The sequence below is a fragment of the Frieseomelitta varia genome, unplaced genomic scaffold (genome assembly GCF_011392965.1).
Source record: "Frieseomelitta varia isolate USP_RPSP 00005682 unplaced genomic scaffold, Fvar_1.2 scaffold_684, whole genome shotgun sequence".
Classification (NCBI taxonomy): Eukaryota; Metazoa; Arthropoda; class Insecta; order Hymenoptera; family Apidae; genus Frieseomelitta; species Frieseomelitta varia.
Genome location: NW_025110461.1, coordinates 8,795 through 21,685, shown reverse-complemented (window position 1 = coordinate 21,685; position 12,891 = coordinate 8,795).

Here is a 12,891-nt window from a genome sequence, read left to right as displayed (position 1 = left end):
AAAACAAAAAGAAACGAAAAGAAAGAAAGACACTGTGCACGAACGACTATCAGGTCTGTTTTGTAAGAGTTTTCAAAAGTAATCGCTCATTGGCAAAGAGGCTGCGACCAGCCTTTCGTTCGTGATATTTGTTTCGTCAGAGTGAGAACGAGTGATACGAGACGAGGGCAAACGTTGATACTGTTTCGAGGTGGCTGATCGAGATCTCAAAGAACGAGGTGCAGGCGTTCATGTGCGACCTTCGTCACGACTAATTCGGTAGCTACGGTCTTCGGTCGATATTCCGTTAACAACCAGCCTCGTCGTTCAACACGACGTCGTGCAACGCAGTGAAACAATTCGATACCCGCGCGCTCGCGTTTCCTGTTCCCTCACATTTCGCCTCGTCCTGATCGTCCACTCTCTTCGATCGGTTTCCTTCATCGGACTAATGTCCTACGGAGCGAACCACCGGTTATCCTCACTCGAACGTGTGTATCACGTAATTCCGATTGTCTTTCGAATGACGCGATATGTCACGACAGACGACGATCTCAGTCCCTGTTGCCAGATCCGACGAAGAAAGTTCAGTCATCGACTAGACGACTTTTCCCAATGTTCAAGTATTCGCACGAGACATCACCGTCGTGAAGGACCGTCGCACGCTCGAACGGTGTTATTCTCTCGATCATTGTCCGAGATTCTCTCGGGTCTCGATCAAGGTGCCACAGCAGCCACGATGCTACCGACCATAATGCCAATTTCGAATGACAAACACGAATGATCAGATCGATTTATCGTCTCAAGCTATATGCTCGAGGATGGTTTTTGACTCGCACGACTCGTGCACGAAGAACGAGTCAAGGGGCCGCCAACGGTGAAGTTGAATCCACTTGGCCTCGTGGGCTTTACGTCATTGTCGTCTCCGTCATCCTGGCTCGTCGTTGGTACGTGACCGTTCGTCCCTTCGATTCTGACAGGAACACAACACGGTATCGCGGAAACAACACTCGCAAGGAAACCCGCGTCGCGGCTGTCACGCGTGGATCGCGTCACGAACGGGATCACCGTCGATCCTTGGTGGAAAAAGCTCTTGCCGATGTCGTTTTCGAGCCGAACGTCTCGTTTTGGCTATGCACTTCACGGGGAACCAGTGGGCTCGAGCTTAAAGCGACCGTCAGCAGATGGCAGCCAGTGTTGAGCAGCAGCCACCGTTTACTACCACCCCGCCCGGATAACACTGATTCATATACCCGTTTCCCTCGTAGCTGATCGTCCCTCTTGTCAACATTCCCCGGAACAACTGTTTCGGCCACTGTTCTCTTCCAATCTGCCGACCTCTCGCACTATCTTTCGCCCGTCTTTCGCCAGATTTCTATGGGGTCACATCGCTGATAGAAATTACCCGAAATATATCGAAATGTTCTATCCCCCCGAGGCCTGTGTAAGAGGGAGAGTTTCATTGGTTCAACGCGATTCAGGGATGAGACGCGCACGCGCTACTACTGCGCCGCGCTCTGGCTAGTATTCGTTCGATCCGTTACCAGCCTGTATTCCTTCCCTCCGATAGACTGTTCCGTCTTCGAGGCGATAAAGCCACGCTCGTATCTCGCACTCTTTCTTCCCATTTTCACAGACGATCCGTCAATTTTGAGAAATTTCGTTCCACATGTTCCTCGTTCTCCGTGTGGCAAGATCTTTTTTTTTTTTTCGTAATTTTACACGAGCGTGACGCAGAGACGGAGAAGAACGGGTTGTCGGTCGACACGAACGATCGTGTCCCTTTAAGGTAAAGTTGCTCCTACGATAATATATCTGTTCTGGCACTGTTTTTTCGTTTCGCTCGGATTGGGTCGATGTTTTGGTGTCGGTGTTACAGGTTGCTCCGTTCGCACGTTTCATCGAACGGGTAGAAAAGTGACACGACGATACAGAGAGCTCGTCTCAAGTCCTGACCAAAAAATTTTTTCCCCGAGACTGACTGTAGAGAATCTTCCATTAAATTTACTTACTTCGAGTTTTAAAGTTTCCTACGATCCTGATGGAAAATTCATTTAAAAAATCCAACTGGAACATCGATCAAAGTCGTTTCTCAATTGGCATCGACAGTTCGACTGAAATTGAACTCTTAAAAACTCTGAAAACATTGTGACTCGTTTCGTCGTTTACGACGAAATTGCGTGAGGGCGGTTCCTTCCGGCGTCAGCGATTATCCTCAAAAAAGGGAAGCGATCGATCGCGACTGAAACGTTCTCGTCGACAACGACGGTTGGTTTGTTATTGTCATCGTCGGTTACAATTATTTGCACGTAACGTGCGTGCAACGACGCTCATATTCCGCGTTTCGTCGTTTCTCCATCGTGCCATTGAATTTATCGCTACCGTTATACACCTTTCGACTGGATCCCCGCCTCTGGACGTGTCCGTTTGAGTTAAAGCGCCGCTCCGAAGACCGAGCGCGCAACCGAAGACTACACGCCGAACACTCTCCTCTCGCTCTTCTCTCTCCTCGGGCTCGACACGAGCCGCTGCATTTTCAGAACGGTACTCCTAACTGTATCTTACATACGTATACACGTACATGTGTATACACGTCTGTTTCTGCTCACCTGTCGGCATCGCGACCAGGCACCCGCGCATACCGATCGCGGAACAAGGGAAAACGACCGCGTCGATGACCCTACACGCGATGACGAATTCTCCGTGTGGAGGTTCGCCATTGGTTCCCATGGAATTCGAGGATATCGTGCGAATCATTCATTCACACGTCTCCGCGTCCCATTATCCTACAGACAGTACTCGAACGTGATTCTTGACACCCGAATTACCGACGGAGGTGTGAATTTTATTTATCGCAGAAAAAGAAAAGATTTTATTTAATTTCTCCGAAACTTGACAAATTTCGTAACGTTTCTCGTAAATTGTCCGCTCTGAGCGAGTGTTATTTCCTTTGATAAGATAATATTATTATTTTCACTGCGTGCGATACTTCTAGGTTCGTTTACCAAAGAACTTTGACATCTCGACGGAATGATGAATCGCGCTCTCTAGTCTCTAGCGTTGAAACGCGATCCTCGAACAAAATTCGATACTGCTTTCAACGACCATACGATCTAATACGAATCAAAAACTTCGACATTTACAAGGCACAATGAACTCTAATTCCCTGACGTTCTGCCTCCCTATGTTCGTTATTTACGCAGTTTACGTTGTGTACGTTCCAGTCGAAGTGAATTGAATTTTCCCGAGGTCTGGCTCGGAAAATCTAAATTGTAGCTAGACGATAAATATACGGTCGGATCCTTTTGGGAATCCTTTGTCCGACCAAGATTCTCTCATTACGTTCGCCCCGGTATTAATTTATTCGCAGACGAGGGCCAATCAACGAAGGATACGCGACGACGAGTCCAGCTCGTAGAGCAAAGGTAGAGAACGTTGCATACGATCAAGGAACAATCGGGCATGCATTGGAATAACGATCGAAGATCAAGGGAGAACGGTTTGAACCGTTAATCGTTTTTAGAATCCAGCTTCAATGAGCTGCACGAAGCGAAACACGGATCAAAGAGAAACGTGGAAGAAGTGAAGAGAAGGCAAAAAAAGAAGAAAGAAGGTGGAGAGAGAGAGAGAGAGAGAGAGAGAGAGAGAGAATGAACGATGAAAGAGGGGAGAAGTCAAACAACGTGTAGCGGATCTTCTACGCAGGTATACACGTAAGTAAGTACGTATGTACGTACGTACGTGCGGATCGCGTGTAGGGATACTCACGTAATGTAGGCCCGTTCCAGGAGATACCGTAAGACCTTGCTGCGTTACGTCACTAGAAGCCGCGTGATTAGGAGAAAAAGGACACCAGCGAGCAGGGAGAGAAGAAAACGGAAACACTGGCCTCCGGGCTGCGCGCGCCGACGAGTGCTCCATTCTTGGAAATTTGTCAGTGCAATGTTTCTTTAACCTACCAAATCTCTCTCTTTTTTCTTTTTCTTTTTCTACTTCTTAACCTGTTAACCGTGATACCAGTTACCTGGTGTTTCTTTGATTCATACCCTATTCAAAGATCAAATATTAACTTCGAAAATATTTATTTCGAAGCGAAATAGTAAGATAACATTGAACCGACCCTTTTAACTCGACTTTAAAACAAACGCAGATTTTCGAGATTTAACAAGCTTTTCAAGTAACGACTCGAAAAATACTGCCGAGCCGGATTGCTCTAACGGTTGTAAAATGGTCGCAATTAACGGAATTACGAGAGGACAGCGGTTTGCAGGCGCGGTTTAGAAACATAGTCGAAAGTGATTATCCAGCTGTTCACACATGCTGAAACGCATTTCTAAAATAAGAGACGCGTTGTGTGAAGTTGTAATTACGTGTATGACCTGTTACCAGTTTCAGACGTGCGAAGTGGGCTAAACGATCTCTACGAGTCGAAGTCTATGGCCAGAGCAAATCTAAGCGCGCTGAACGAGACAATGTGTCACTTGTACTTACGACTTTAATTTTGTTCCCTCTCACCCTTTGCAATTCTCTGCTACTTTACCACGCGTCTACTTTATTATTTCGTTGTTTATCGATGTAAATGGAAGAACACTTTTACGACGAGGCGAAGAGCTGTCGAAACTTCCCCAGAAGGAGTCCCGTTCTTTTCGACGAAACTGGCAAACGCGATGGCGTCACGTTGCCCGCGTCGGGGATTTCGTAAGAGGCAACGTTTATTTCGTCACGTACGATGATTACTGAGGCTTCGTGTGAAATCATCGGCCCTTCGAAACTCCCCTCTACACCGTTTTTCTTCCCATCCACGGGAACCTCTGTCATCGACACGGTCCGCGTCCACGTGTTTCTATCCGCGGTCAGTGCACCTCGCAACTGAACGAACCACGGCCATTTACCGAAGGTCCACGTAACGCGACCGTGCTTAATAACTTTTTCTTTCCAAGGATCGTCAAACCTTGCCTTGCCAGAGATGGAAAAAATGATAAAAAATAGCTGGGATCAAGAGGTTGACGCTCAAAGTCCATGGACCACCTTTAGGGTGCCGAGCGTTTGACAAGGTGATTAATCAAGATGAACGTTACATCGTTAGAACATAATTTAACCTGGTAATTACAAGTTATCTCGCTTCCGAAATCTGCTAGCTACCTCAGATTTAATTTCAGAGAGCATAATACCTTCCGACTTTCGTATTTTCGTTGTACGAGCTTTTGCTTATTTTTATTTATTTTGACTCAACAAGTTATTGCAAAAATGATGGAGCAACGAATGTATATTCCACATCACACGCACGTGCATCAATATTTTATTTCATTCCTGCTTCATTGTTATTTTAAGATACGAGCAATTGAATCGGCGAGACGCAATTTTAATCCTTTGTCCATCGAGAAACGTATCGTGCCGCCATGTAATCTCAAGTCTGAAAAAAAGTGCAAACAAGCGGTATGAAATAAACGTCCGCGACAATTAGATTGGAGACAAATGGACGCACGTGAGAATCAGATCGTTCACCCTCTGGTTTGATACAGCGCCGATGCAAATGGATCTTCGTGTCGACGACACATGTTATTAACAGATCGTTCAACTTTGGTTCACGATACGGAAGAGCAAAGCGCGGATGAAGTCGCTGAACTTGCACCTCCTGCTTCGTCGTTTCTATAAAAGAAACGCTGACCTCTCCTCTTTAAGAATATTACCTCATATTCCTCGAATTGCATTTATGTATTTCCGATGAAAAAATTTTATTTCGAGAGAGAGAGAGAGAGAGAGAAAACACACTGTACTTAAAACGTAGGATTCCGTGTAAATCGTTGAACTTTTGTTTCCCAACGGATATTTTAATCTATCTTCGTACATCGAGACTCGAGAATTTTCTCATTCCTAAATTTTCACTAATTTTTTTTTTTTATATTGAACATATATAATTTTTTTTACAATAAAAATAATTCATATATTAAATATTAATACTTAATTCAGTGACGTTCGAAACTTGAAAAGTGAGAAATTTCACACGTTGGAGTCGAAGAGTGAAACAAAACTCAGAACAAAACTAGATTCGGCAGTCTATTCTTCCTGTCCGATTCCTTGCTTGCCTTAGAAGAAAATGCGAAAAACGCGAGATTCTACTTAAAATCTCTACTGCTTACGTCAGTAGCCTCTTAACCCAGTCCTCTTTCTTTTCACACCTATCCTGTTCGTCCTAAACGTAACAATTCCATTCTTGCGTGTACGTGTACTGTCGCTGGCAAGCGAAGCGTGTCGATCAACCCTGTCTACTCGCGAGCAGACACGAATACCTACCGGCGAGACCAGGAAGAACGAGGACGGCGAGGAGGGAATAAGACGGAGGGAAAAGGCGGAGACCCTAGAAAGACTGAAAGGTTCACGGCCGGGTGGTTGCTTTAAATCAGGCAGGTAAGGTGGTTTGACGGGGAAGAGACATCACTCGCCACGTGGTGGCTCAAGGGTCATTGTCCTGCGGTCGAGCTTTGTCGAGGTGAATCGGCTCGAGAAACCAGGTACTCGTTCAAAAGTTCCCGCTGCTTTCGGCGCTCTTTCAATGCTAGAAGACTCCAAGTCGATGGACATTCGCCGCCTTTTTTTTTTTTTCGTTCGTTTACGTTGCCTTACACGAACATATTTCGATGGACAAAGCGCGGATTCAACTCTTGAACGAGTCTTCCTGTTTCGCGTTGAAGAGGATATTGGAGAATCTACCGATCTAATTTCCTAAACATTTGTCTTTGTAAAGTCCAACTCGTCCAACAGATCGAGATATGTAATGTTTGATACGTCTATAGGTAGTGACTCACGAAAATTCACAGAAGTCCACGAAAAGTATTACATTACTTAAAAAATATATCACACGTATGAGAAATTTTTTATCAATTGCTCTTAATTGGCGTCCTTGGCAAAGAGTACGTTTATATCTCAAGTGTACAAAGATCTTTGTGCCTGGCACTGACGATCTAATTTCACTGGAGAGTTTTTTACAATAGAACGCAATAGTAAGAACAATCTGCACATGTTTGACATCCAATTCTCGCTATCTCCGGAGAATCCTCATTTCGATCAATACTTCGCACATTTTGCGAAGAATCCACTTCTCGCTAGACACAGCGTGATAAGTTTCTATCGATCCTAAAAAAATCCAAACGAGCAGCCAACTCTTGCTTTCGTAACGGGAATTCCAAGAGCCAAAACGACAAAATTCCTAACCAATTACGGCCGGGCATTATCGACCAGCCACGGATAGTAGAACAACGACGCGTAGAAAAAACCGACGTGACTGTAAATATTTTTTACGAGCGCGAGAGATAGAGAGAGGGCAGCGGGCTGTGAGTTTCGGCCCCGGCGAGGACGAACAAGCTGAACGAGCGAGCGAGCGAGCGAGTGAACGAACGAACGAACGAGCGTGTAGCACCTGCGGTCGACGACCCTTGCGGTGCTATCGAATACCTGCCGACACGACGATCCGCTCGTTTGCTCGCTCGCGATCGCCTCACTCTTTCGATGGCCCGTTCGATACTTCGCTCGTGAAGTCGATTAAAGTCGGAGAAGAAAAAAAAGCCACATTGGAGATCGCGAAACGATCGTGTAGATCGAACGCAAGACCACACGTGACGAACGCGATAAATCCGTTTTTGTTCGTTTCCTGTTCTTTTTTTCTTTTCCTTTTAAATTCGATTGTTACGCGGCGATACGATGTGCTTCAAAGGAAGGAAAGAACTGTTGGGTTTGAAGTAGACTCCGGCAACTTATGCCAATATTTGCTAAGATGACGTTCAATTTTAGAATTACTTCTATCCGTGTTTCTCTTCGTGCTCTTTAGATTTTTTTCAAGGACGGTTAACGCGTAAGTAGATCCGGTGAAATCGGATTTGTTCTCGTTACAATTAAGTTGCATCAAGTTTGAATTAAATAACGTTTCAGCGACCGATGCTTCAGAAACACGTGTGCCTCTGAAGGAAAATAGAAACTACCACCACGGAGACTTTCTCACTGAAATCTACGAATTCGAAGGTGTAAAATTCAACGATGAAATCTCTCGAAAGGCAAAGATGTAAACAAGACATTCGTTAAAACTGCTCGATGCCGCCGAGAGGATATCTAACATCGTCTTGGCAAGCTGACGCGACTAGATTCAAATTTACGAGCAAGTGTCGGCCAAGATCTTCGCGGGGAATTGTCAATCCCATCTTCCGGCATTCTGATTGCGAATCATGTCTGCATCGAAGAAAATTTTGCCTCATCACTACACCGCCGGTAATTTTATTACAGAGTGTTTACTCTAGGACGGCAAATAAATTCTGGAAACTCGGATCGAAGTATATTGTCAACATACACGACGTACACTCACACACACATGGTTCGGTTCAACGAACTGCTGCTCGATCTTCTCTCCTCTCAGATTCGAGTAGCTGAATTAATACCAAACGAAAACCTTGAAAACGCGTCCACTGTTCGTAACCGAGCCACGATCAAGATCAGATGCACGTAACAGTGTATCCCGCATAGTTAAAATCGAGAGATGATTTAAAGCCGGCGAGGAAAGGGGCTAGAGCGGAACGGTTGTTCAAACTGCCAACGCCAGAGAGCCCAACCGACGACTTATTTCACAGTTGAAAGAGCTAAATAAATTGCGGATAATTGAGGCGACAATTGAATTCGTTCGCAGCGACGCGTTTCGTAAGAACGATCTTTAGCATTCTACGTAGCGATCTACGTGATGATCTCAGTCCTTTCAACTCGCTTCAACAACCGTCGCATGTTTAGATCGTTGAACCTGTGCTAGACCTTTCCCTTGCTGCCAGGTTCAAAAACCCACGTTAATCTTTGAGTAAGCGGATTATATTTTCGTCAGGTGAATCACGACCAAGCTATCGCATGACAAAACGCCGTTATTTCTTTACTTTCGTCTATCATCTGTCATATTGAAATATATCGAAGTATAACTTTTCCGTGTCTCTGAACGGAAAATTCAAATAAACCAAACGTGTAAATATATATTAATATTCGTTAAAATTTACAACACAACCCGGATCCTTCCAAATCAAATACGGAACTGAACGAACCAAATTCCAAACTAATTAATTTCTTCGCTCGGAGACGAACTTTCGAGTCTTTTGAATCAAAGAATTCAATTCATTATCAATACAAATCTATCTAATTTTCTAGAATAACCTAGATTCTCTCGAAGAACTTTATCAGATCTAAGAAGAATCTACGGATCAAGGAAGGAACGAATGTTTAACATCGATCGAGCTCGGTTAGATCGTTGAACCTAAACTCGACCTTCCCCCCCCCCCCTCTCTCTTTCTCTCTTGGTTAGCCAAATCGATATTCAAGGACTCTACCCACCACCTTCACTTTGGCCAGCCCGGAATTGAGAGTAGCATGGAGAAATTTCTACAAGACCTAGAGGTGTCGGAAGAGGCATGGTCCACGGCCAGGAAGAGAACAGTGGGGAGTATCTGTAGGGGGAGTAGTAGAAAGAGAACAGAGGGGGAGTAGTAAGAAACAGCTGGTGGGTTGAACGAGCCTCGAGTTCAACGACTGGAGAACGAAGGAGCAAGCCGAGTTTCGAGTTAGGTAGGTAGGTAGGTAGGTAGGTAGGTAGATAGGTAGGCAAGCAAGCGGAGAGACACGTTTACCTGCGTAGACGTACACGTTCGCCGCACGTACATGTGGATTTACGCGTGTCAAAAACGATCATTCCGACGCGTCACGTGTATGTATGTACACACATTCGTTCCCGATTAATTTTCGGACAAACAAGCGCCACAGATGGATTATGGCCATCATTAAGATGAACATCTTGTTTATTGGTTAAAAGTATTTGAACACTCGACCTTGCTTGAGATAGAACGCATTTTAATTGAATAATTATCGACGAAGAGACCGTACAATAGTTTCAGCTTTGACGATCAAGTCCGTAAGGAAATACTGCAAGCGAGTCTAGTCTAGCTCATTCGCTATCAAAGAATGTATAAATGTTGATGGATACTTCTATGTAAGTACAAAGTGAATGCAGAGTTTCGGAATCTGCAGTGACTCACAATTTCCCTGATTAAGCTCATCGCTCGTGGCTCGTTTTACGCTGACGCGAAACCGAAATTACTATTGGCTGCGCAAGACGATCGGGGGGTCCGCGTTCGTTCGCGCGCGTTTTGCACCAGGCCGTGGAACGAGCTTGCGTCAGCAAGTTTCAGATCTTTGTCTCCGCGCCGTGGAATGCCCTCCGATGTCTTTGTTTCCATGGTGAGATTGTATATCGAGATATTAACTTTTTCAACCAACTCAACACATACGATATTCCTGAGACAGTCGAGCCTGCTGTTACCGCGAGGAATTAGGATTAGGATTACTTGAAATCCATGCGATCAAGAACCAAAAGAGCGAGATAATATTTTGCTCAAGGGCTCTTACATAGTTCTTCAAATTATGAGGAGTACGAAGAAGAACACGAATATGTACTTCGAGAAATCTGACAAATTTTTAAAACGTAGTATCTTGGAAGCTAATGGAATATGTATATCGGGGAGAAAAATGAATAATCTACCCTTCTCATCCCAGAGAAGATGACTCGAGTTGCGCGTGATAAGCATTTTGAAGAATAGTGTCTTCTATTTTTAGTTGAATGCAAGTTAAAAAAAAATGCTGATTCAATTTTGTCATCGACGTCGGTGACGCTATTGTATGCGCGATTGAGAGAGGGTGGGCACAGTTAAAATTCGATGTAAGACATTTACGAACGGTCGCTTCGATCATGGGCCTGCCATAACGGTACCTTGGAACGTAATTTGGATAGAGTCACCCATCGACTTATACCAACCTCGGTTCATTGCCAATTATTTGCTCTCCTGTTTCCTCACAGATACAGTCGGTCTCTTTCGCGCGCTTCTTTTTTATCCAAGACAAAAAGAAAATCATGTTGAAATAGGCTTATTTTTACAAGCAAACTACTGACTACATTAACCACTTGCGCTGGCAACTGATTGCGGACCATAACGAGTGACCAAACCGTATATATAACAATTCGTCGCTTTCTTTTTGAACTCGTCGGTATGATACGACTGGAAATTATCGAGGAGTAATAAATTTATTATGTGTTATGTCTGGGTTATACTTAAATATACATAAAACTGAGAAAATGTTGCAATTTTGGGACAAAAAACTCTTGACGTGCATGGCACGTCAATCCAGCGCAATAGGTTAATTTAGCAAGATCGAAATTGTTCAAGCAACGAACAGTCGAATCATTATAGCGCTACAATAAGCGCATCTTTGCATTTGTTTTAAGCACGAACGCTTCACGAAGAGAAAGAAAAATCTGCAGGAGCGTGAATTTATGAAAAGCAAAGCGTTAACTCTGTTACGAAGCTCTTCATGAGAATCAGAATTCCGAGAGGCGATCTACCTACACGTAAAACATCGTCGCAACAATGTAACTCACGTCCTCGTAAATGAGTTCGTTCATGTCCGAAGTAAACGCTCGGTGAATCGACATGTGTAACCAGCGTACGTGAATACCATTGATGGTCCGAAAGTCGACTCGCTCGCGTATCTTGCATAACATCTTACGAGAATTCATAAACCTGTGTATCCCATGTAACAACTTCCACGTGAGCCATTCCACCAGCTGAGAAACAAGAAGAAAGAGTACTCGATACGTGCAAGCTTATCTCCGTATTTCAAAAGTAACCTCTCACTACTTAACCCTTTCACTACTGAATATTCCGAACGTGAACGTTTACTTCGTACGATTTGCCACGGTGGTCATCGTTGCAGGAACAGTATTTTCGACGCTACGCAAAATATCGACAAATTGGTAATTTGCTTCGAGTATATCAACGACCTGTACTACTTGGATTTCACGAAAGACGCTCAGAGATGAAATTGATCGACAACGCTTCTTGAAAAAATTCTTCGTCCATTATCGAACGAAATTGTCTCGGATGTCTCTCAAAGTTGTAAAATTTCCATACAAGACGGGAGTGAAAATGGCGCGAGAACGACGAACGACGGTTATCGTGACAGCAGTTCGTCAGGTCCGCGTTTATGTAAATGGCGGAGGCACTTTAGTCAGCGGAATCCGGACTTGACCGGCCGTGGCATCGCGAGTACCACGAAAGTACCTGGTGGCCCGTGAGAGAGCGAACGAATGCGTGTACGTAGAGGAAGCATACCGGTGGCCGGTGTGCGTGAACCGGGCCCGCGTGTTAAGCCGTACGTGTATACGCCGGGTTCGACGACCTTAGCTTTTGTTCGTGTCCCAAGTGGCAAGCCCCGTCGACGCTTAGTTCGAAAAACGACAGTGGGCGCCGGCTCCCGAGGCCCCAAAGCCCGCGTCGCTAACTAAAATCCACTGGCGACCGTCCGGTTAGGTAATCGATCGCAACGCCCTTACGTTTACCAAGGTCTTTGCCACCTGTCACAGGAAGAGTATCTCGCTTTCCTACCTGCTTTCCCCCACCTCTCGCTCCACTCGCCATGGTTTCTCTTTCTCTTACTCTTTCTATCTCTCTCTCTCTCTCTCTCTCTCCTCTCTTACTCTCACACTCTCTTACTCTTTATTCTCTGCTACTTTATATTTAGCCATCTCTTTCTTTTCATTTCCCCCGAGAGACACTCCATGTCAATTTTTACATTCTCCTAGCTAGATTTCCCAATAGCCGGAATTTCACAAGATGTTGCCTTTTAAAAATTCCTGGTCACACCGTAGTACACACTTTAGTTCTCCGATCGATCGGTAGGGTCGATGATCTCGCGGTTACGCGTTCACGAAGGTTGAATATAATTCGACGCTGATCCTTGGACGATTTTAATTTTCCAATCTCGTTCTGCCCCCTCGCTGTTTGTCCTTCGTCGAAACTGTCCGAGTGTCCTTCCAACTCTCGAGGTAATCGCGTGGTAATT